The sequence below is a fragment of the Macrotis lagotis genome, chromosome 1 (assembly GCF_037893015.1).
Source record: "Macrotis lagotis isolate mMagLag1 chromosome 1, bilby.v1.9.chrom.fasta, whole genome shotgun sequence".
Classification (NCBI taxonomy): domain Eukaryota; kingdom Metazoa; phylum Chordata; class Mammalia; order Peramelemorphia; family Peramelidae; genus Macrotis; species Macrotis lagotis.
In genome coordinates, this window is record NC_133658.1 from 368,933,809 (window position 1) to 368,960,142 (window position 26,334).

The following is a 26,334-nucleotide window of genomic DNA, read 5'->3' on the forward strand; positions in this document are numbered from 1 at the left end:
AAACTGCTCTCCAGAAGTTGGATGAGTTCACAGCTTCACCAAAAATGAGATCATTGTCCTTTCTGGTCATATTGGCCAGTCTGAGAGGTGTGAGGTGGTACCTCAAAGATGCTTTGATTTGCATTTCTCTAATAAGTAATGATTTAGAGCAATTTTTCATATGACTATGGATCATTTTGATTTCCTCATCTGAAAATTGCCTTTGCATATCCTTTGACCATTTGTCATTTGGGGAAATGGCTTTTTTGTTTTGAAAATTTGACTCTGTATATTTTGGAATTGAGTCCTTTGTCAGAAGTACTAGTTGTAAAGATTGTTTCCCAGTTTACTACATTTTTTTGATCTTGGTTACATTGTTTTTTCTGTGTAAAAGCTTTTTAATTTAATATAATCAAAATCATCTAGTTTGCTTTTAGTGATGTTCTCCATCTCTTCCTTGGTCATAAACTGCTTCCCTTTCTATAGATCTGACAGGCAAACTACTCTTTGATTGTCTAGTTTGCTTATAATATTGTTTTTTAAGTCTAAAACCTGTATCCATTTTTGATCTTATCTTGGTATAGGGTGTGGGGTATTGGTCTAATCTAAGTTTCTTCCATACTGACTTTCAATTCAGCAGTTTTTATCAAAGAGAGAGTTTTTACCCCAATAGCTGGACTCTTTGGGTTTATCAAACAGCAGATTACTATAATCATTTCCAGCTACCTTTTTTGCACCTAGTCTATTCCGCCGATTCACCACTCGATTTCTTAGCCAATACCAGATAGTTTTGATGACTGATTCTTTATAATGCAATTTTAGATCTGGTAGGGCTAAGCCACCTTTTTTGCACTTTTTCATTGAATCCCTGGAAATTCTTGACCTTTTATTTCTCCATATGAATTTACTCACAACTTTTTCTAATTCATAAAAGTAATTTTTTTGAAATTTGGATTGGTAGGGCACTAAACAGGTAGTTTAGTTTTGGTAGAATTGTCATTTTTATTATATTAGCTTGACCTATCCATGAGCAGTTGATGTTTGCCCAGTTATTTAAATCTGTTTTATTTGTGTAAGAAGTGTTCTATAATTGTTTTCAAAAAGTTTCTGAGTCTGCCTTGGCATATAGACTCCCAGGTATTTTATATTGTCCAATGGTGACTTTGAATGGGATTTCTCTTTCTAGCTCTTTCTGCTGTATCTTTCTAGTCATATATAGAAAAGTTGAGGATTTATGAGGGTTTATTTTATGTCCTGCAACTTTGTTAAAGTTGCTCATCATTCCAGTAGTTTTTTAGATGATTTTTTTGGGATTCTGTAGGTATACCATCATGTCATCTGCAAAGATTGAGAGTTTAGTCTCTTCCTTCCCAATTCTAATTCCTTCAATTTCTTTTTCTTCTCTTATTGCTGAAGTTACATTTCTAATACAATGTTGAATAGTAGTGGTGATAATGGGCATCCTTGCTTCATCCCTGATCTTATAAGGAATGCCTCTAGATTATCCCCATTGCATATAATGCTTGTTGATGGTTTCAGATAGATACTGCTTATCCTTTTATGTAACAATCCATTTATTACTCTGCTCTCTAGCATTTTTAGTAGGAATGGGTGCTGTATTCTGTCAAGGTTTTTTCCTTCATTTATTGAGATAATCATTTGATTTCTGTTAGGTTTGTTATTGATATAGTCAATTATACTAACAGTTTTCCTATTATTGAACCAACCCTGCATTCCTGGGATAAATCCTGCTTGATCATATTGTATTATCTTAGTGTTAACTTGCTGTAATCACTTTGCAAACATATGAATATTCATATTCATTAGGGAAATTGATCTATAATTTTTTTTCTCCATTTTGACTCTTGATGGCTTACGTATCAGCACCATATTGGTGTCATAGAAGGAGTTAGGCAGAGCTCCATCTTCACCTATTTTTCCAAACAGTTTTTATATAATTGTAACCAATTATTCCTTAAATGTTTGATAGAATTCCTTTGTTAATCCATCTGGGAGATTTTTTTCTTAGGAAGTTGATAGTTTGTTGAATTTCTTTTTCTGTCCAGCCTCAGACACTTAATAATCACCTAGCTGTGTGGCCTTGGGCAAGCCACTTAACCCCATTGCCTTGCAAAAAACCTTAAAAAAAGATTGTGAATTTCTTTTCTGAGATAGCGTTATTTAGGTATTTAATTTCCTCTTCATTTAACCTGGGCAACATGTTTTTTACATATTCATGCATTTCACTTAGAGTATCAAGTTTATTGGCATACAGTTGGGCAAAATAATTCTGAATTGTTATTTTAATTTCCTCCTCATTGGTGGTGAGTTCACCTTTTTCATTTAGGATACTAGCAATTTGGTTTTCTTCTTTCTTTTTTAAAATCAAATTATCCAAAGGTTTATCAGCTTTATTGGTTTTTTCATAAAACCAACTCTTGCTTTTATTTATTAGTTCAATAGTTTTCTTCCTTTTGATTTTATTAATTCTCCTTTAATTTTTTAGAATTTCTAATTTGGTATTTATTTGGTTTTTAATTTGTTCTTTCTCTAATTTTTTTAGTTGCATGCTTAGTTCATTGATTTCCTCTTTTTCTATTTTATTCATGTAAGCAGTTAAAGATATAATATATCCTAACTGCTTTGCCTGTATCCCATAAGTTTTGGTATGGTGTCTCATTATTGTCATTATCTAAGATGAAATCATTAATTTTATCTATAATTTGTTATTTGATCCACTCATTCTTTAAAATGTGGCTATTTAATTTCCAATTAGTTTTAGGTCTGTCTCTCCATGGCCCATTATTGTTTGCGATTTGTATTGCTTTATGATCTGAGAAGGAAATCTTCACTATTCCTTCCTTTCTGCATTTGATTATAAGGTTTTTATGACCTAGTTCATGGTCAACTTTTGTGGAAGTGCCATGTACTGCAGAAAAAAAGGTATATATTCCTTTCTATCCCCATTCAATTTTCTCTAAATTTTCTATCATGTCTAGATTTTCAAACAGTCTATATACCTCCTTAACTTCCTTCTTATTAATTTTAAGGTTAGATTTATCTAAATCTAAGGAAGGGAGGTTGAGATCTCCCACCAGTAGAGTTTTGCTGTCTATGTCTTCCTGTAGCTCATTCAGCTTCTCCTCTCAGAATTTGGATGCTATATAACACTTGACATACATATTTAGCATTGAAATTGCCTCATTGTCTATGGTGCCTTTATGTTTATAGTGTCTATATAGTGTCTATAGTTTCCTTCCTTATCTCTTTTAATGAGATAAATTTTTATTAGTTTTTTTTGCAAGGCAGACCACATGGCTAGGTAATTATTAAGTGCCTGAGGTCAGATTTGAACTCAGGTACTCCTGACTCCAGGGAAAGTGCTCTATCCATTGTGCCACCTAGCCACCCCTAATGAAATTTATTTTTGCAGTTGCTTTGTCTGAGATAAGGATTGCTACCCCTGTCTTTTTTGCTTCAGCTGAAGCAAAATATGTTCTGCTCCAACCTTTTACTTTTACTCTATATGTATTTCTCTTTCTCAGATGAATTCCTTGTAGGCAGCATATTGTAGATTTCTATTTTTTTAACCCACTCTGCTATTCGCTTATGTTTTATGAGAAAGTTCATCCAATTTTTATTCCAAGTTATATTTACTAAGTCTTTATTGCTCTCCAAACTAACTTCTCTCTGTTTGAATTTACCCCCTTTTTTACTTTATCTATATTCCCCCATATTTTACTTCTGAATACCACCTCCTTCAGTGGTATTGCCCCCTTATATCCAGCCCCCTCCCCTGTCTTTCCCCTTTCCCTTTGCCCCTTATTCCTTCCCTTACTTCCATTAGTTACCCTTTTCTCCCCCTCCCTCTTTCCCCTTTTAATATCTGAAAGATAGGATAAGTTTATTAACATAACTGAGTGTGTGTATGTTAATCCTTCTTTGAGTTAAATCTGATAAGAGTAAGATTCAGGCTATTCATATCTCCTTCCTTCTTCCCCTCTATTGCAATAGGTCCTTTGAACCTCTTCTTGTAATATTATTTACCCCCATTCAATCACCTCCATCCTCCCATCACTTTACTGTCCCCACCTTTTTAGTAGATATTGTTTTTAAATCATTCTATCAGAGTCATGGAAAAATCATGAGTGTCCATTACTTCTGGCTAAGTATGTTCTCTCTAATAGAGTTGCAATTCTCATAAGTTATGAGACTCTCTCTTCCAGGTGGGGATATCGTCAGTTTCATCATATTGGATAGCAGTTTTTTTCCTTACCCTTTTGTAAAACCTTTTCATGTGTCTCTTGAGTCTCCTGTTTGAGTTCCAAATTTTCTATTTAGTTCTGGTATTTTTGTCAGGAAAAGTTGGAAGTCTCTATTTTGTTAAATATCCATCTTTTCCCCCTAAAAGAGAAGGCTCAGTTTTTCAGGATAGTGAATTCATGGTTGCATTCCAAGCTCCCATGCTCTTCAGAGTATCATATTCCAGGCCCTTTGATCCATTAATGTTGATGCAACCAGGTTCTGTGTAATCCTTACTATGGCTCTTTGATATCTAAATTGATTCTTTCTGGCTGCTTGCAGGATTTTCTCTTTTATCTGATAGTTCTGGAATTTGGCCACAATATTCCTTGGTGTTTTCATTTTGGGATCTCTTTCATGAAGGGATCGATGTATTCTTTCAGTAACTATTTTGGCCTCTGGTTCCACGATATTAGCGCAATTTTCTTTCAAAAGATCCTGAAATATTGAATCTAGGCTTTTTTTTTAATCCTCAATGTGTTCAGGAAGCCCAATGATTCTTAGGTTGTCTATTCTAGATCTGTTCTCTAGGTCAGTAGTTTTGCCAATGAATTATTTTATGTTTTCTTCTATTTTTTTGATTTTTAAAATTTTAACAGATTCTTATTGTCTCATGAAGTTGTTAGTTTCCACAGTTTCCATTGCTTTTTTATTTTTAGAGAAAAAGTTTCTCATTTACCTTTCTCAACTCCTTTTCCATTTGCCCAATTGTGGTTTTGATAGAATTATTTTCTTTTCATACTTGTCCAATTGTATTTTCCAAGGATTTTTTTTTCTTTTTTGCAAAAGGTGTTAATTTTCTCATGGGTTTCTTTCCCCAGTTTTTCCAACTGACTTTTTAAACTCCTTCCTGATCTCTTCCCAGAAGTCTTCCTGGGCTGGAGACAGATTCATATTTTCCTCAGAAGTTGAGTTAGGGTCTTTGGCTTCAAGGTAGCTTTTATTGGACCCACCCCTTTTCTCTGGCTTTTCTTCATTTTCCTAGAATCTTGTGTTTGAGGAGGGGTTGGTTCACAGACCTTTGGTTGTGAAAACCTTAGAAGCTTTACTCATTGGGCTTAGTAATGCCAAGTGAACCGGCCAGTAGCGGGTGCTAGAGGCTTTCTCTAGAGTGTCTGTGACTTTGATTTGTGGCCCACTCCTTAGGTTTGAGGGGTTGTGGGGAGCAGCAGGGTCTGAATATCCTTGAACAATGTGTGCTGAACCCTTGGTTTATATAGTTATTCACTTATTATTCTTATTATTCACTCAGTGCTGAAAGAGATCTTCTGCCCATATCTGAGCCTTGGGGGGTGGGGTGGGGTTTGTTGCTGTTTTTTGTTATGGGAAGAGTCCCTTTCTCCCACAGGGATGGGGGGGCACCAAACTGGGAAATATGGGGTCTGTGGCTCGTCTTCCAGGCTAGTGGATTTGATTGGATTGATGTCTAGCTGCTGTGCTAGAGCTATTCAACCTGCTGCACTGGAGCTCTTCCTCCAACCTTGATGGAGCTCTCCTGCCCACTCACAAAGCCAAAGCTTTCAAGGCTGTTCTTAGATTACTCCTGGGTCTCATCCTGGTACCCCATGCTGGCCCTCTGCTCTCTGATCCTGGCTCACCCACATTCCTCTGAGACAGACCTTATTGGTAGATGTTCTTCTCCTTTGCTCTTTCTGGATTTGTGGATCTGAATTCTGTTCAGAGGCTTGATTCTGAGGAAAAGCCAGGAGACCTTAGGACAGTACTTCTGGCCATCTTGGCCAGAAGAAAGATCAATTTTCAACAAGTACTTTTTAAGTACCTACTATACTGTGCTAGTTGCTGTGGATACAAATACAGAGAATGGAACAATCTTTATTCTTAAGAAGATTATAGAGTCACGTCTATGCACCTCAAGTAACTTCCTAGGACTTACCAAGTCTTAGAGTTCTGTTTAGTCTTGTTTTTTAATCTGGTGTGGAAGAAATCCCAACACCCATATTGATGGTAGAACAAATCTTTAATATAGTTGTCAATTTATAGGGTAGACTTGCAGATCAGATATTGAATAGGTTTTAAAGAGAGCTTTAGACAAAGTCTCACATTCTATCCATATAGATAAGGAGAACTGTTGGTTAGATGGCCATATAGTTAGGGAAAATCAGAAGTGACTGAATAACCAGGAAACATAATGAATTTAAGTCAATTCGAGGAAGGTTCCCTATTCTTTAACCTTGACTTTGCAATATTTTTATTAGTGACTAGGATAAAGGGGATAAGTGGCACATTTCTGAAATTCATAAATGTCAAAGAGTTGTGAAGACTGACTTGTATGTATGATGACACCATCAATATAATTAAACATGCTACAAAAGTCTAGAATAAAGAATCAAATAATAGATAATTATCTTAATAGATAAAAATGTCCTAGTTCTGACTTTAAAAATAAATCAGTTAATAAAAGCAAAATGGAGGAGGTGAGTGAAGTGATTAGGTAGCTGTTCAAGAGAAATAAAGAGAAAATGTGAATTCAGGCTGAATTGCTAGTGCAGCATGGAATTAAAAAAACTAATAAAATCTAATGTTGCATTAAAAAGAACATTAGTACATAGGAATCTTGATTTCCTCCTTGAAGGAAGAAAGACCCATTTCCAGTATGATATTTAGATTTAGGAATCACATTATACATAATACATTGACAAGTTGGAGAGTGTGGTAGAAAAGCACAGAATTAAAGACCAATGTAACAAAAATTTCCATCACAGTCGAGTTACCCCAAAGTATAATCTGATTGACCAGGGAGATACCTCAATGAGATAGAAAGCAAAGATTGCTGACCAATTGTTCAGGATATTGTAAAGGGATTTTTTTAGGTAAGTGGGAATTGGACTAAAATAGGAGTTCTCTCTCTTTCTCTCTCTCTCTCTCTCTCTCTCTCTCTCTCTCTCTCTCTCTCTCTCTCTCTCTCTCTCCCCCCCCCCCATATTAAGGACTCATTAAGGACTCATTTGGTAACTTCATGGAGTCTCTGTTATAATTTGCAGAATAATATTTTTAAATTAATAAAATGAAATACATAGGATTATGAAGGACATCAATTATGTTGAAATGCAGCTATCTTTTTTTAGATTTGTCTCTAAGTTAATAAATCTCTGGACTGTGAGATACCTTCTAACTCTGAGGTCATGTAATCCTAGTAAGATGGGTCCTAGTGTCAGGAAGTACCTCATGGCATAGTCCATGAATGAGATGAAATATGTTAATAATGATGTTGGGAAATCTCTGCTTTAAGCAGAATGGTTTGTAGTTTATGCTCAAGAGGACTGGTCTAGGTCACTAATTCAGTCTGATTTGCTTATAAATGAACCTGAACTTTTCTGCAAAATAAAGGCCCATCTTTTTTTTTGTTTTAATGTTATTTATATCTTTTGTTCTTATACCTCCTACATTTTCGAATGCATCCTTTTTTCCATAGAGAAATTACATATCAATAAAAGAAGCAATATATTACAAAAAATGGCACTACAATAGAGAACTGTGAAGGATATGATAAAAGAAACATAAAAACAGAAGACATAACAATTATGTAATGAAGAAGCATGAAACAATGGAGAATTCATGTATTTCAATGGTATTCACTTTTATTTTTAAAAATTTGTGATTTTTATTTTGATAATTGACAGGCATTTATTTTTACTAATCTAGTCTTCCTACAATCTTTTTCCCCCCATCCCTCCTGCATTGGTCACAATCTGGCAAAGCACTTTGTCACATTAGCTACATCTATTTACCACCTCTATAGGGAGTGCCAAATTTAAAATAACTTTTTGATTCATACTTTATCGGTGAATTGAACAGAGTTCTAAAATCTTATGAAGTAATTTTTCTCTATAATATTATCATTGTATAAATTGTTCTCCCAATTCTATTGACATAATCGTACATCAGTTCATAAAGGTTTCCCTAGTTTTCTCTGAAATTGTCTCAATCATAATTCCTTATGGCACAACAGCATTTCATTATATCCATATATGATAATTTGTTAGCCATTCCCCCAAAAGAAGAATATCCCCTTTCATTTCCATGGCTACCATGAGAAAAATATCTATAAATATTTTTGTACATACCAATCCTTTCTCTTTGTTTGACTTCTTTGGCGGGTATAGGACTAGCAGTGCAATACCTCAAAGGGTTTGGACAATTTGTAACTTTCTAGATATGGTAAAAATTACTTTTCAATATAGCTAGACCAGTTCAAAACTCCAACAGTGCATTCATCCACAGTCTCTCCAAAATTTATCAGTTTCTTATTTTGTCATCTTTTCCAATATGATAGTTAAGAAGTAAAATCTCAAAGTTGTTTCAATTGCTATTTCTCTAATCAATAGTTATTTAGAGCATTTTTATATGTCTGTTGATAATTTTAAGTATTTCCTTTGAAAACTGATTGATAATTTTCGTTGACTGTTTATTTTGGGGGAATGACTTTTGGTCATAAATTTGAATCAGGTTTTCACATATCTTAAATCTTAAGCTTTTACCAGAGAAATTTTCTGGAAAGATATTTTTGCCCACCATTGCCAGTTTTATTCTATTTTTGTATCTATCTTGTTTGATGTTATTTTTCTATCATTTGTTTAGTTACAAATTCTTCCCCTATCCATAGAACCAAAAAGTGATTTCTTTCTAACACCTTTGTGGTTTTTAGTTATGATGTGAAGGTCATGTATTCATTTGTAGTTCATCTTGGTATGTGGTGTGAGGTGTTAGTCAAAATCAACTTACTGTTATTGTCCTTTACAGTTTTCACAGCAATTTTTTTGAAATATCATGTACTTCTCCTGGCAGATGGGGTTTTTCTGATTTAGGAAATCTGATGCTACTTGTATTTGCTTCTTAATATATATTGTCCACATGATTAACCTCTTTTTAAAAAACTAGTAGTGCATCATTTTGATGTTTATTTCTTTTTAAAATTTTTTTATTTTTAATTAATTTATTTTCATCCATATGCACATGTCTATATTTAAGTTACAAAATTTCCTTCCATCCTCTCTTCCCACTCCCCCTCCCCTCAACAAAGGAACAGTCAGGTTAGCATTGTACATAGGTTATTTCTGATAATATGTTTACAAATTACTTATTTTTGATATAAGGAATTAGGTTTAAGGGAAAGAGATATATGAGATAATTTTTACAAAGTCATCAGATTCTGAAGGGCTGTGTATGTGTGTGTGCGTGCGTGTGTGTGTGTGTGTGTGTGTGTGTGTGTGTGTGTGTTTTGTTTTGTTTTGTTTTCTTTATCTGAATGGGGATAACATTGTCCATAGTTGGTCTAATACAGTTGTCCTAGGTCTCTGAACTGCTGAGAAGAGCTACTTTCATCAAGGTTGATCTTCTCACAGTGTTATTGTTGATGTGTACATTACTCTCTTCATTCTACTCCCTTCACTCAGCATCAGATTCCATAAGTCATTCCATGCTCTCTAGAGGCCGACCATTTATGGTTTCTTATAGAATAATAGTATTAATATACCGTAGTTTGTTTAGCCATATCCCAATTGATGAGCATCCCCTCAATTTCCAATTTTTTTGCCACTAAAAAAGAGCTCCTAGGAATATTTTGGAACATGTAGGACTTTTCCATTTTTTATAATTTCTTCTGGTTATAGACTTTGAATTGGAATTGCTGCGTCAAAGGGTATGAACAGTTTTATTGCTTTTTGAGCACAGTTCCATAGTGCTCTCCAGAAAGGTTGGCTCCATTCACAACTCCACCAGCAATGCATCAATGTCCCAATCTTCCCATAATCTCTCCAACATTGATCAATTTCCATTTTTCTTATCTTGGCCAATCTGATAGGTGTGAGGTGATATCTCATTGTAGTTTTAATTTGCATTTCTCTAATCAATAATGATTTGGAGCATTTTTTCATATAATTATATATATATATATGTATATATATATATATATATATATATATATATATATATATATATAGTTTTAAGTTCTTCATTTGAAAACTGTCTGCTCATATCATTTGAACATTTATCAATTGGAGAATGACTTGTGACCTTATAAATTTGATGCAATTCTCTATATAGTTTAGATATGAGACGTTTATCAGAACTCCTAATTGTGAAGATTGTTTCCCAGTTTTTTGCTTTCTTCCTAAATTTTGGCAGCATTGATTTTACTAATGCAAAATATTTTAAATTTAATATGGTCAAAATCATTCATTTTCACTTTATATTGTGCTCTAATTTTTGTATGATCATAAATTTATTCCTTTTCTATAGTTCTCATTGATAGAGTTTGTATTTGTCTGACAATTTATCTATGGTGCTGCTCTTCATGTCTAAATCATGTACCCATTTTTTATCTTATTTTGTGAAATGTGGATATATGCCTAGTTTTTGCCATACTATTTTTCAGTTTTCTCAACAATTTTTGTCAAATAGTGAGTTATTATCCCAGAAACTAATGCCTTTAGATTTGTCAATTAATAGATTGCTGTAGTCATTTATTGCAGCTTCTTTTGAACCTATCCTAATGCACTGATCTATTTCTCTATTTCTTAACCAGCACCAGTTTTATGACTGCCACTTTATAGTATAGTTTTAGATCTGGTAGAACTAGGCCACCTTCCTTTACATTTTTCATCACTTCCCTTGCTATTCTTGCCCTTTTGTTGCTCCAGATGAATTGTGTTACTATTTTTTCTAGCTTGGTAAAGTATTTATTTGGTAGTTTGATTAGTATGGCACTGAATGGGCAGCTTAATTTGATAGAATTGGCATTTTTATTATATTAGAATGCCCTAACCATGAGCATTTAACATTGATTATTTCTTTATAGTACAGTTTGAGTTGGGAAGGATGGATTCTCTTTTTTCCAATTTTATTTCCATTATTACCTGGAAATTTTATTCTTCTAAATGAAATTTATTATTATTTTTCTAGGTCTATAAAATATTCTTTTAGGAATTGAATTAGTATAGGACTGAACAAGTAAGTTAATTTAGATAGGCTTGTCACTTTTATTGGCCCAACTTAACCCTGAGAAATGAATGTTTCTCCAATTATTTTCGTTTGTCTTTATTTCTGCAAAGAGTATTTTATAGGTTTTGGTGGTCTTGTTCCCAAATTCATTTAGCCATTGTAGTTATTTTGAATGAAACTTCTCTTTCTAGTTCTTTATACTTGGTTTTATGATATATATATATATATATATATATATATGCTGATGATTTATATGATTTATTTTATATCCTGCAACTTTAGTTGGGTCATTATTTCAATTAGTTTTTCCTTCACTTTGGAGTTCTCTGAATACCCCACTATTTCATTGTAAAAAGCAATAATTTTGTTTCTTCTTTGCTTATGCTTATTTCCTTAATTTTTTTAAACATCTTAGGTTTATAATTAGCATATCTAGCACTTGGTAAATAGTAGTGGCTATAATGAACTTCTTTGATAATCCTTAATAGCAAAAGGGAAAATGTCTAGTTTTTTGACAGATTTGTTCTTGAATTCAGATAAATACTATCTGATTGATTATTAAGGAAACATCAATTTTCCCTGATTTCTAGTGTTTTTTAAAATATAAATGGACATCAGATTTTATTAAAAGACTTTTATCATCTATGGATATGATTAAATGACTTGTTATTTATATTAGCATGATTTATTAAATTTATAGTTTTCCTTATAATGAGACAATGCTATTGTCCTGACATTTTACAATATCAAAAGGAGCTTGAAGAAAGTTCTCTCATATTTTGGGTGGACCTGTTATGATGAACTTATGGAAAAAATTATTTTTTAAAAACATTTTATATTTAGTGAATGATTATCAATCATGCTAGCATAATTTTACTAATATGAAAAAAGACATTTATCATGATTAGTATGCATTATTACATTATTATATTGGAACCTACTTTTTTCTCTTCATTTTCAAAGGACTCATGCTAAACCTCTCTGTAAGGGACTGTTGTGTGTGGGAGTACTGTAAACTATCATCACCTGGTGTCCTTGAGCACCAGAGCCTTATTTTACTAAGTGCCACAGGAGTGTGAGTGGACCCAGGTTTGGGGAGGATATTTAAGCACTTGTATTTTGGTAAATAAATGGAGATCTTGGAGATCTTGGTGTACACTGTGAACTTGTCTCTCTTGTCCCTCTTTTCTCCCACCCCTTCAATATTTGCCTGGGGAAAGGTTAAGTGAGTCTGGAAAGGAACTCAACACCACTCTATTTCCTGATGGAAATATAATGAACCCAGAGTGTAGATTAAAGTAAATTTTCTTTCATTTGTTTTTTTTCAACATGACGAATGTGGGAATTTGTTTTTTTTACTATACATATTTGTAATGAATTTTGTTTTGCTTGCCTTCTCAAACAGTAAGGGAGAGAAAAGTGGAAGGGTGAGATTTTGAAACAGAAAATAGAATAAAATTGAATTAAAAAATTTAAAAATAAAATCAAGGAGGGTAGACATAGTAGATTACAATGTAGTAATGTAGATTTTTGAGGATTTAGAATATAGTAATATATACCTAATACAAACAACATTAAATACAATTTAATCATTGATTATTCAAGAGTCATAGAGAAAGGTCTTGCAGAATCTCTAAGATCTGGATACTACACATCATTACACATTTTTCTGGGCAGGGATGGTAATGAAGATTGGGATAAACCAATACTAAATATACATAAAAAGTTGCTCTTTTAAAATAACATCCTAACATGTGACTGCTGGCTCAAAATTATACATGACCGTACCTGAGAGAGTCAGAGATGGAAAGAACTTGAGAATATGGAATTTTACTTTAAGTTCAACTAATTAAATCCATTTATTCTACACATGAGAAATTTGAACCCCAAAGAAGGGAAATGATTTGCCTATAGTCAAAGCACATTAGTGGCAGAGTCTTCTGTATCCTGGGTCAGAGTTCTTTTTGCCTTGTACAAATTAGAGGGCAATTAAGGACAAATAGATAGTGTAATGAATAGAGTATTGACCTTAGATTCAGGAGCATGGGAATTTGAATTTCAGCCTCAGACACTAGTCACTAGCTGTGTAATCTTAGGCAAGTCACATAATCCTGATTGCCTTGCATCCAGGACCATTTCCAGGCATCCTGATTCATACCTGGCTACTAGACCCAACTGGCTCTGGAGGAGAAAGTGAGGATGGTGACTCAGCACAACCCCACCCCATATATCCATATATATATCCATATATATATATATACATACATATATATGTATATATATAAGAACAACAGTATTTCACTTACTATGATGATTTTTTAATGATTCTATAAAAATAGAGACTAACCATTATGTTGGACAAAGTTCACATATTTGAAAAGATAACTCATAAAGTCAGACAATATTTGATATGGATTAAGCAAATGAGATAAAGAAAATAGGTCAGTAAAGGATCATCCATCCATCTATCTATCCATCCATCCATCCATCCATCCATCCATCCATCCATCCATCCATCCATCCATTCATCCATCCATCCATCCATTCATTAGTTTGACAAACTTTTAAAGTAGCTTCTGTATGTTGTGTTGTGCTGTGTGCTGCAGATAGATATGATGCAGACTTTGCTGTTAAGGGACATGCAATCTAAAGGGAAGGAAAGATACACAAATAACTAATCAAAGGAAAACATATTAGAGAAAAGGTTAGGAGAATTTGAAGAGGGAAATAATGATTTTCAGTGTTGCATCTTCAGAGAGGAGATACTCAACAAATAGTGAAGAGGGAGATTCATTCATGGAATAGGAGCAACATGAGTAGAGCCATAGGGCAAATTGTTAGACTAGAACAACAGAGCAAGAAAAAAGAAGAGGAAATAGTTCATTTTAATTGGAATGTGGAATATTTAATGGAAGCAGTCTAAGATAAAGCTAGAAAGGAAGGTTGAAAGCAATCTGTTGAGAGATTTGAAAGGCAAAATTGTTCTATTGATCATAGGAAACCACAGAAGGCTTTTGAATGGACATAGGATAAGAATCCATGGTGCATTAGGAATATTGTTTAGGGAGTGGGCTGGAGGATATTTGGGATTGGGAAGAGCCTGATTTGGAGGTGACTACCATAGTCCAGATAAGAAGAAATGAGGACTAAAGCAATGGTGATTGCATAGGGAAATGTAGTAGCTTAAAGAGGACTTCATGGAGATGGTATTGAAGGTGAACTCTGCACAATGATGGAAAGCAACAAAGAGCATCTTCTCTATGATAATATGGACTGTATTAAATTTTTGGCACCATTTCTGCATTAGCTCTCTTCTGATGCTTCCTGAGGTTGCAACTGTGGCTTTCCAATCCTCCTGCTCTTGAAAGAAATAAGGTAGATCCTAAAATAGGGTCTTAATGCCAGCAAGGGAGATCATGACCAGCTAATCTAACAACTCCTGCTCTATAAACATCTCCTGTAGCCTCCAATACTTTCCCCCTCTTCTCCAGGGGGTGCTTTTAGCTATTTGACTGAGAAACCTATGCTCTGACTACACACTTTCAGACAGAGTAATACCTTCCTGCATAGCCAAGCATGATTGTCAGGTTGGTTTCATTAGAAAGATAAGATGCCTGCAGAGCCTTTTCATCTCCTGGATTCTCCCTTCCCCCCCCCAACTCCCCTCTCTCACTCCTGCTGTAATTTGGGCCTTTAAAGTCCCTGCTGTCTCCTGATCTACAGATAATTGTTTACTGTAATACTACCCAGGAAAAGAACTGATACACTCCAGATGTAGGGTGGTTTCCAAATTCACTTTCCTTGTTCTGTGCCAAGGGCTATGGCCCTTAGATAACATTTGGTCCCTCTTTGGAATCTCCTCAGTCTACTAATAATGGAGACGGGCTGGGGCAGCCTGTTGATTGAACATTACATCAGTTATGAGGATTGGGCTTTTGTGAGTCAAAAAAATCTTTTCATTTTCTTAATAGCTTTTATAGTAATGATGATGAAGATTTGTATTTTCATGTGAACCTTTTAAGGTTCACAAAGACCTTTTCTTTTTACAAACCAGTGAGATAGACGGTACAAATATTGCTATCTCAGTTTTACCTATGAAGAAACTTTTAGAGTAGCTCTGAATACTCAACTATCAAATAGCATTTCCTGGGATTGTTCACATTTTCTATGGCCTGAGTTTAATTAAGGTGGATCAAGCAAACATGAAAAGAAGTAAGCATTTATTTTATTATTTCATTTATTAACACCTATGTGTCAGTCACTCTGTTAGACACTAAGAATACATAGACAAAAATAAATGTTTTTGTTTTCTATGGTTTACAAAACCAGTTTCCCTAAATAACCCTCTGAGGTAGATAATATGAGTACATTATCTTCATTTTGCTGATAAGGAACACTAAGGCCCAGATATGAAGTAGTCTACCTAAGTCAGAATTAGTAAAAGGCTGAGCCAGAAATTTAACCCAGGTATTTTACAAACTAAACTGTCTTAAACAAAGCCCCAGGGGTCAGGTTTGGCTAGACTAATGCTGTGGATGCCAGTTCAGTTACCAGGTCACTTAAAGATTTATCTATGCTCAAAGGAAAATCATTCTGGCAATTTTTCTCTCACCTCCCCCAACTCCACACCTCTGTCCTATCAACACTAGATATGCTAGTTCAGATATGTATCATCAAACCTAAATTTGAGAGGTATCTAAGAGGTCACAGGATCACAGTTTTTAGATCTCGGAAGATCTTTATGGATCATTTAGGCTAATTTTACCATAGAGAAACAGTCCCAGAGAAGTGAAATTATTTGCCCCAAATGGGCCAAAATTAAGTCAAGCTTCAGATTCAGTTCCTTTGACTTCTAATCCAATTCTCTTTCTACTGCCTGTCCAGGGTCACATTCCTAATAAATATCAGAACTAGGATTCAAAAGCTAGGTTTCCTGGTTCTAAGTACAGAGGTCTTTCCTCTCTATTTCACTGCCTTTCCAAAAGCTTCTCTCCTAACCATCAATCTCACACTGATCTCTCCCTTTGGTCAACTCATAGAATTCAGACTCATAGACATGGAGTCCATTATGCCTGGTCCCCTTATTTGCAGATGAGGAACCTGAGACTCAGGGAAGTGAAATGATTTGTGCAGTGTCACACAAAAATTGACATGCAGTCAAGTCAAACTGAAGACTTCTCAGGTCTGTAATTAGACTATCTAATAATGGTAGCAGCAACATTTCATATGCTATAGAACTTTGAAGACCACAAAGATCTTTCTCAGAAGTAAGCCTATATGGTAGAATCCAAATAGTAAGCCCCATCTTACTAATGAGGAAACTGACACCTGGAAAGTCTTAAAAAATTACCCAATAATCAATAAACGTAAAAGTTGAGGTTAAAATTTTGATTTTTCCCATTTTAAGACCTATCTTCTTTGGACCTGATTCAAAACACAAATGTCCTCCAAGACTCTTATCTTGAGTTTTCTCTTTTGTTACTATGTTGTTCTTCAGTCAGGTCTGAGTATTCATGACCTCAATCAGGGTTTTTAAAACAAAGATACTGACATAATTTGCCATTTCCTTTTCCAGTTCATTTTATGGATGAGGAAACTGAGACAGACAGTGTTAAGTGACCATCCAGTTAGGAAGTGTGTGAGATTTGAACTCAGGAAAATAAATTTTCTTGATTCTAGGCCCACATACTCCATTTGCTACACCACATAGCTGCCATTTCTGTTTTTGACCTCATCAGTTCCCATAAATTCAATTGTCACTATCATACATATGACCCCCTATACATCAAATAAGACAAATTTAAAATACTTAGCATAGTACCTGATATATAATTGATACTATATACTTGATTAACCTTTCTTCCCCTTTCCTTATGTTTCCCTTGCAGTCCAGTCCTACAATGTCAACTGCCTATTGGATATCTTTAAGTGGTCATTCATAGGCATCTTAAATTTAATACATTCAAAACAAAAACCCATTATCCTACACATTCTCTCATTGAAATACCACTTTTCCTGTTAAAGGTACCATCATCCTTTCAGTTACTCACTCAGGTTAATTACTTCAGCACAATCCTTATCTCTTTAGTCTTTCTTGGGCTTCCTGTACCCTCCCCACCTGCTCATATCCAATCAGTTGGTTCTCTGCTCACAATATCTTTTATATCAATTCCTTTCTCTTTCCCCATATCCCCTCCATTATTTATCATTTCCTTTTTTTAATCTCAGCCAATCTGATGGATGTGAGGTGATTCATCAGAGTTGTTTTAATTTCTATTTCTCTAATTATTAGTAATTTAGAATTTTTAATGTGGCTATGGATAGTGTTTTTTTTTTTTCCCTCTGAAACTGCCTTTTCTTATTTAAGTTTTTCAATTGGGGAATAATTTTTACTTAGTAAATTTGGCTCAGTTTCCTCTGTATTTTAGAAATGAGACCCTTATTTGAATCAAAGATTCCCTGTCCCTCCTGCCCCCACACACAATTTCTATTTTTCTTCTAATTTTAGATTTATTGGTTCTGTTTGTACAAAACCTTTTAATTTTGTATAATCAAAATTATCCATTTCACTTTGTCATCCTCTCTTATTTCTTGTTTGATCATGAACTCTTTCCTTATCCAGAGATTTGACAAGTAATTTGCTCCCTCCTCCACTAATTCACTTATAATAACACTCTTTTTATCTAAATTGCATGCCCATTTTCAGATTTTCTTGGCATGTAGAATGATATATGGGTCTCTGTCTAGTTTTTACTTGACTAATTTTCAACTTTCCCAAATAGCTTTTGTCAAATAATTAGTTATTGCTCTAACATTAGGAATATTTGGGTTTAATAAACTTTGGGTTAATAAACTAATTTTGCTTATTTGCTTCTCTGTATTGTGTACCTGATATCTTTCTCCATTCCTTAGGTGGTATGAAAATATTTTCATGGTTATAACTTTGTAGAGGTATAGTTTGAGATCTGGCACTGCTAGGTTTCCTTCCTTTCCCATTTTCCCCCACTGATTCCATTGAAAATTTTCACCTTTTATTCCTTTACATCAGGGATAGAGAACCTTTTTTTTTTTTTGCCAAGGGTCATTTGGATATTTCTAACAACATTTGTGGGCTATATTTGATCAAACATTAAATTAACTCTCCCCTAAAAAGGTCCTAGATTTATTGAATTTGGAGTCCTGCCATGGCTGTCATGACAATGTCAAAGCAATACTGTCCTGTTCATGCTCTAGATCGATTTTGTTATCTATTTCTCTAGCCCCAAGATATTCTAGCACTATGAAATAATTCTTTGGTAGTCTGATCAGTAAGGCACTGAATAAATAATTTAGATTTATTATCATTTAAATGATTTTTTGTTTTATTCTGAACTTAAGTAAAACAAGAATTTATATTACATAGTAGAAAAAATGACTGGATATGAAACAAAATCTAATATGCACATCTTGTTATTCCTTTTAAATATGCAATAAAGTTATGTACCTTTCTTTTTTTCTGTCCCCCTGAGACATTTACAATTAAACACAAATATATATATATATATATATGCATGTATATATATGTATATAGGTATAAAATTATTCCATATATACTTTTATTTATCAGTTCTTTCCTGGATGCAGATCGAGTCTTCCTCTATATATCCTTTATATTTAATTTGAGCATTTATAATAGTTATTTTTAATATCTCATCTTGGCCTATTCATGAGCAATAATATATCTCCACTTATATATGTTTGCTTTTATTTTTGTTTTTCAGTCACATTCAATTCTTTATGACCTCATTTAGGGTTTTCTTGGCAAAAGTACTGAAGAGATTTTCCATTTTTTTCTCCAGATCATTTTATAGATGAGGAAAACTGAAGCAAACTGGGTTAAGTGTCTTTCCCAGGGTCACACAGCTAGTAAATCTTGAGGCCAGGAAGCTAAGTCTTCTTGACCGTAGGCCCAGTACTCTCTATCTACTGTGCTATCTAATTGCCCTGTATTTTTGTAGAGTATTTTGAAATTGTGTTCATGCAATTCCTGTGTGTTTTGGCAGGTGAAGTTCCAAATGTTTTATACTCTCTGTAATAATTCTGAATGAAAATTTTCTTTCTATCTCTTCCTCGTGCATTTTGTTGATAATATGGAGCAATGCTGATAATTTATGAGGATAAATTTTATATCCTGCAACTTTGTGTAAATTGTTAATAGTTTCAATTATTTTTAGTTGACTCTCTAGGGTTCTTTAAGTATGCTATCCTATTATCAGCAAAAATTGATAGTCTTGTCTTTTCATAGTCTATACTTATTCTTCTGATTTGTTTTTCTTATCTTATTCCTATAGCTAACATTTCTTACATAAAATTAAATAAGAATAATGATAATATATATCCTTTCTTTATCCCTATCTTTTTGGGAAAAGCTTCTAGTTTGTCACCAATACAGATAGTGCTTGCTTCTGATTTTAGGTAGATATTTCTTAACATTTTAAGGAAGACTCTGTCTAATCTTTTGCTTTCTGTGCTTTTTAAACAGATATAAATATTATATCTTATTAGGTTTTTCTTCATCTGTGGAAATAATCATATGAGTTTTGTTTTTTATTGTTATGAATTATGCTAATAATTTCCCTAATATTAAACCAATCCTGCATTCCTGCAGGTGTAAATTCAATCTGATTATAGTGAATGATATTTATGTTATAGTACTGTAATCATGTTGCTATTATTTTACTTAAAACAATGGCATTCATAATATCATTAGGAAAATTGGTCTATTGTCTTTTCCCCTCTGTTTTGACTCTGGTTTAGTTATCAAAACCATAATTGTGTCATAGATGGAATTTGATAGTATTCATTCTTTACTTAGGCTTTCCCTCAGTTTATGTAGTATAAAAATGAAACCTCAGTGCTTCAGTTGCTTGTAAATCCCTCTGATCTGCTATTTTTGTTTTTGTTTTTTGTCCTTTGTAGTTCATTTCAGGCTTGTTCAATCTATTTTTCTAAGAAAGTTTATTATTCTATTTCCTATTCTGTTAATCTGGGAAATTTTTTAAAAATATTCATCCATTTCATTTAGATTGTAAGTTTTGTTAATAGATATATTTTTTAGGTTTTTACAAGGCAAACGGGATTAAAGTGGCTTGCCCAAGGCCACACAGCTGGGTAATTATTAAGTATCTGAGACCGAATTTGAACCCAGGTACTCCTGACTCCAGGGCTGGTGCTTTATCCATTATGCCATGTAGCTGCCCCTTATTAATATATTTTGAGAAAAAAATATTTGTTTTTATTTGCTCTACATTGGTTGTGAATTTACCTCTTTAATTTTTTATACTAGTAATTTGACTTTCTTTTTAATCAAAGTAGCCCGTGGTTTATCTATTTTCCTGCCCCTCCCATTTTTCTTGTTTTATTTATTAGTTCAATAATTTACATTTTGCATTTTAAACCTTCCTTAATATTACTTTATTTTTAGAATTCTTATTTTGACATTTAAATGGGGGGAGGTTTAATTTGTTATATTTCCAGTTTTTTAAATTGCTTGCTCAATTTGTTGATCTGCTTTTTCTTTTCTTTTATTGCATTAAGTGTCTAGAGATATAAAATTTCCCCTGAATCCTTCAGAATACTTTGACAGCATTCCACAAATTTTAGTTTGTTATGCTATTTTTATCATTAATGAAATTATTGATTGTTTCTATGATATTTGTTCTTTTACATACTCATTCTTTGACTTAGGTTGTTTATTTTCTATTTAATCTATATTTAAGGTCTTATCCAATGGAATTTTTGTTGTATTATTTTAATAAAAAAGGATGGATTTGATTCTGCTTTCATTCATTTTTTTATTCCCATATAGATGGATCATTTTTTTTGTCAAGGTAATATACAAAGCTTAATATATATATATATATATATATATATATATATATGTATTTTCTCTTTCCATCCAACATGTTACATAGATCTAGCATTTCTAAGTTTTCAAAACTTCTATTCTTCTCTTTAATTTATTTTTTTGCTTTCCTTTATGGTTAGAATTATCTAGTTCTGAGAGGAGTCAACTGAGGTCTTTCACTATTATAGTTTTATTATTGCCTCCTGTAACTCATTAATTAGATGCTAAACCATTTGGTGCATACTTATTCAATACTGACACAAAAACATTATCTATGACTTCTTTTGGTGAAATGTAGTTCCCTATTTATCTCTATTAAAAATCTATTTTTGTATTTGCTGGGTCTGAGATCATGATTGCCACCTCCATCTTTTTAAATTCAGCAGAAACATAATAGATTTGACATTGGAATCTTTATCTTAACTCTTTTTATCTTTATGATTTTTGTATTTCTTATAAACATATTGTTGGTTTCTGATCTCTAATTGATTTTGCTATCCTTTTATTTATTTATTCATCTCATTCAAATCCACAGTTATGATTGTTGAATCTGCATTTCCTTCCACCTTGTTCTCTTATATTCAGACTTTTCTTTCTTACCTGTCCCTTCTTTAAGAGTTTACTTTGCTTCTGACAACTTTCTACTTAATATATTCTTCCTCTTATCTACTCTTCTTTCTCTTAGCCCCTTTCCCTCTTATTTTCCTCTTTGGCAAGATGAGTTTATGCACCTAACCATATGTGTTTTTCCTTTTTTTTGAATCTCAAAGCAGTTCAGATAAGAGTGAGGTTTAATTGTTGCCAATTTCCTTCCATTACCTCCTTCATTTTATAAACTCTTTCTTGTAGACTCCATTGTTATGAAATTATTTTTTTACCATTCTTCTTTGTTCTTCCTTCTTTCACTGCATTGCTCTTCTACAATTTTCCATTTTTCTTTTACTTTCAACCCACAACTGGGAAATAGTATGGCATATACTCACATCTCACACCCTAAACCAAAATAAGGTCAAAATGAGTACAAGATTTAGATATAAATTAATGATACCATAAACCAATTAAAAGAACAAGTAATATCTGTCAGATCCATGGAGAGGGAAAAATTTATGACCAAACAAGAAATAGAGAGCCTAATAAATTGCAAAATGTATGATTTTGACTATATTAAATTAAAAAGTTTTTGCAGTAGTACAATTAATGCAGCCAAGATTAGAAAGAAAACAGAAAACTGGTAAACAGTTTTCTCAGTGTTCTTGATAAAGGACTCATTTTTAAACTATATGGAAAATTGAATCAAATTTATAAGATTACAAGTCATTCTCCAATTGATAAATGGTCAAATAATATGAATGGACAGTTTTCAGATGAAAAAATTAAAACTATATATATATGTATATATATATATATATATATATATATATATATATATATATAGTCATATGGAAAAGTGCTCCAAATGATTATTGATTAGAGAAAAGCAAATTAAAATAACTATGTGGTACCATCTCATCAGATTGGTTAAGATGACAAAGAAAGAAAATGATCAAGGTTAGAGGATGTGAGAAAATTGGGACATTAATGCACTGTTGGTTGTAGACTGATTCTTCCATTTTGGAGAGCAATCTGGAATTATGTCTAAAAAAATTTGATCATACCCTTGGAAATCATAAAAAATGGGAAACGTTTCACAAGTTCAAAGCAGGTACCTGCTCTTTTTGAGGCGGCGGGGAACTGGAGAGTGAAGGGATACCCATCAGTTGGGAAATGGCTGAACAAGTTTTAGAATATGAATATTATGGAGTAATATTATTCTATAAGAAAGCATGAGTGGTCAGACTTTAGAGAAGCATGAAAAGAATTGCATGAAGTGATGCTGAGTGAAGTGATGCAGCTCCTCTTAGAAGTTCAGACGTCAAGGATAATCCCAAGAGACATGTTATGGTGTGCTATCCACATCCAGAGGGGGAAAAACCTATGGAGTTTGAAGGTATATTATTCTCATTTTAAAAAAAACCTTTTAGTTTTTCCTTCCTTTGTCATTTTTTTTCTTTTCTTTCCCATTAGTTCTAATTCCTCTTTTACAACATGACTAACATGGAAATATGTTAAGCAGGATTTAACCTGTGCAAATTTTATCAGATTATTCACTGCCACAGGAAGGGAGGAGGGAAAGGAGAGTAGTAAAAATGTGGAACTCATAAATTATCAAATAGATAAATGTTGAAAAACTACCATTGCATGGAATTGGAAAAATAAAATAAAATTTCAATTAAAAATGTAATTGGAGAATATTTAACAAATAAAAATGCAATAAAAGACCACCCCAACCCTATTTTTAATAAGATTCTCTCTAAGATTTCTGCTGATGACAAGATTCTGATTAGATTTCATGAATCATTTTACCATGTAATGATGTAAATTTAATCCATGGTCTCAGCCCTCCATATGCAAAAGCTGAAAGATTCAGTAACAATTAAAGATATACAAGTAATATTTAGGGAACACTTATGAGTTCATGTCACCAGGCCTGAAGGTGTCATATCCTAGGCATTGAAGTAACTGGTAAATGTCCATGACTTTTAGAAGACTGAAGAGATCCAGAGAGTTGTTTCATGTGACTAGAAAAGAATTTGATCTCATGATTATTTTTAATGTTTCTTTTTAATGTTGTGTCTGAATGTCACATTTTTCTATTCAACTCTATTGTTTCAAGAGGAGAATCTTCTATTTAAATAAATATCCATTTTCTCTATAGAGTATATGAATTTTTAGTGGGTAATTTTTTATGAATTATAATTCTAGATTCTTTGCTTTTTTGAAATATCATATTCTACATCATATTCATTTTATACAGTGATGGTTACTGACTCTTATATGAACCTGCTCTGACTCTTATATGAACATTACTGACTCATATGAACGTGCTCTCTCCTTGTTCTGGGTGCCCTGGATTTTAGCTATAATATTTCTAGAATGGGTTATTGTTCTCTATTTGTGAGGAATGAGGTTTTTTTTTTCAGAAAGTCACCAGTTAGGGGCATTTAGGTGGCACAGTGGATAGAGCACTGCCTGGGAGTCAGGAGTCCATGAGTTCAAATCCGACCTCAGACATTTAAGTACCTAGCTGTGTGGTCTTGGGCAAGCCACTTAACCCCATTGCCTTACAAAAACTAAAAAAATAAGTCACCAGTGAATTCATTCAATTTCTACTTTGCTCTTTTGTTCTAAGATATCTGGGCAGTTTCCTTTCTAATTTCTTGAAATATTTATTTTTATTTTTGCTAATGGGAATTCAGACAGTTCAATGATTCTTAAATTATCTTGGTATCTTGGATCAGTAATAGAAATATTCTAACAATAATCAATAATGAAAGACAGCTCTTAGCAATACAATGGACCAAGTCAATTCTTAAGGGCTTATGATGAAAAATGTCATAAACTTCCAGAGAGAGATATGTTAAACACTGAGTACAAACTGAAGTACATTTTTGTCATTTTCTTTATTCTTTTTCCTGATTTTTTTTTGTGACAAGGCATATGTGACATGGAAATATGTTTTACATGATTAATTTGTATGAAGATATCATATTGCATGTCTTCTCAGCAGATGAAGGAGGAACAAGACAGAGGAAGATAATTTGGAACTCAACTTTAAAAAAAAGAATCTTAAATAAATAAAACTTTAAAAAGAAAAAAAATCTCTGTTATCTATTTTCTAGGTCAGTTTTTCCTGCATGATTTTTTCACATTTTCTTCAAATCCTGTAATCATTTTAATTTTATTATTTCTTTATGTCCCATGGGTTTATTAGCTACTGTTTTGCCAATTCTAATTTTCAAGGAGCTATTTTTCTTAGTAAGTTTTAATTCTTTCACCTAGCTGTTAATTCTCTTTCTATATCATTCTTCTATAGCTCTCATTTGGTATTTAAATCCTTTTTTAAAAGTTCCTTTAATTCTTTGCTTTACTCTTTTTAGACATTCTTGTTTGACTTGTGTCCAATTTTCATTTTTTATGGAAGCTTTTTTGTAGTTATTTTCAAGTCATTATCTTCTGTTTGAGTCTTGAACTTACTTTGTCATCAAAGGAACTTTTTTGGGTATACCTTTCTTTTGTTTTGTTTGCTTGTTCATCAGTCCAGTCTAATTATTTACTTTATCCTTTTTTTAAACCTTGAGTTCTAAGAGGCTGGGAGAAGCCTGGACTGAGTTACTGCATTTTTGAGATCTTCTGCTGCTTTCACATCTCATTCCAGGGGATCTACAATTTTTCAGTGCTTCCCAAGTGGCATGATCTGTTACTCTTCTGGTCCGAGCTCAGCAAGTTAGGTCTGTCACCTTGTGAATAACAATTCTAGTAGACTTCAATGAACTCAATCATTGCTATACCCCAAGGAAGTTAGTCATGCAATGGGGACCTAAGTCATCAATTTGAAGATGAATAGAGATAACATTTTGTAAGGAAGATGGCAATAGTAATATTTATACTGCTTGCCTCACTGGGTTATTGTGAAGAAAGTGCTACAAAAATAAGAGTAACACACAAAAGGAAGAGGGGTGTGTGTGTGTGTGTGTGTGTGTGTGTGTGTGTGTGTGTGTGTGTGTTATCCATGCTTTCTTATCCTGCATGATTTTTATTCATGTCTTTTCATAAACCCTCCTTAGAAGACCTGTTCAATATACAGGTATCCTTCCTTTGATGATTTTTTACCAATATACATATTCTGCCCATTTGTTATCCATCATTCTTATAATGGGATCCTCTTCCCATGCCTTAAAAATGCTTTTAATTCTATTTATCACTACCAATTCATTTTTGATACCATGTTGTGACTATTCAAAATCTATTATCAGTTTCCTTTCCTTTTTTAAGGCAGTGGGGTTAAATGACTTGTCCAAAGTCATACAGCTAGGTAATTATTAAATGTCTGAGGTCAGATTTGAACTCAGGTCCTCCTGACTCCAGGGCCGCTGCTCTGTCCACTCTATCAAATAGTTGCCCCATTATCAGTTTTCTAATGTCCTTTGGACCATCTGCCACTCTAGCCTTTGTAGGATCATATACAAATCAGAATCAACTTCAACTTCCATTCAAAATAATGCCACTTAATAAATATTATAAAGAGCCTGCCATGTTCCAGGCACTATGCTAGGTCCTGAAAATACAAATGATAAAGAAAACCAATTTCTTCCTAGCTGAGTGAGAAA

The 26,334-nt window shown here is 33.2% G+C and overlaps 1 long non-coding RNA gene across 3 annotated transcripts in view; it reads left to right on the plus strand.

Moving 5' to 3' along the window:
• LOC141517983 (uncharacterized) overlaps window positions 1–26,334 on the plus strand; it is a 202,843-nt gene that overhangs the window by 163,792 nt on the left and 12,717 nt on the right. Inside the window, exon 4 of one of the 3 annotated variants that reach the window (XR_012477042.1) lies at window positions 24,661–24,766. The exons of the other annotated variants lie outside the window; for them this stretch is intronic. This is a non-coding gene — a long non-coding RNA (uncharacterized LOC141517983). Of the gene's footprint in view, window positions 1–24,660; window positions 24,767–26,334 lie in introns of those variants that run through there. 3 annotated transcript variants of the gene reach the window in all.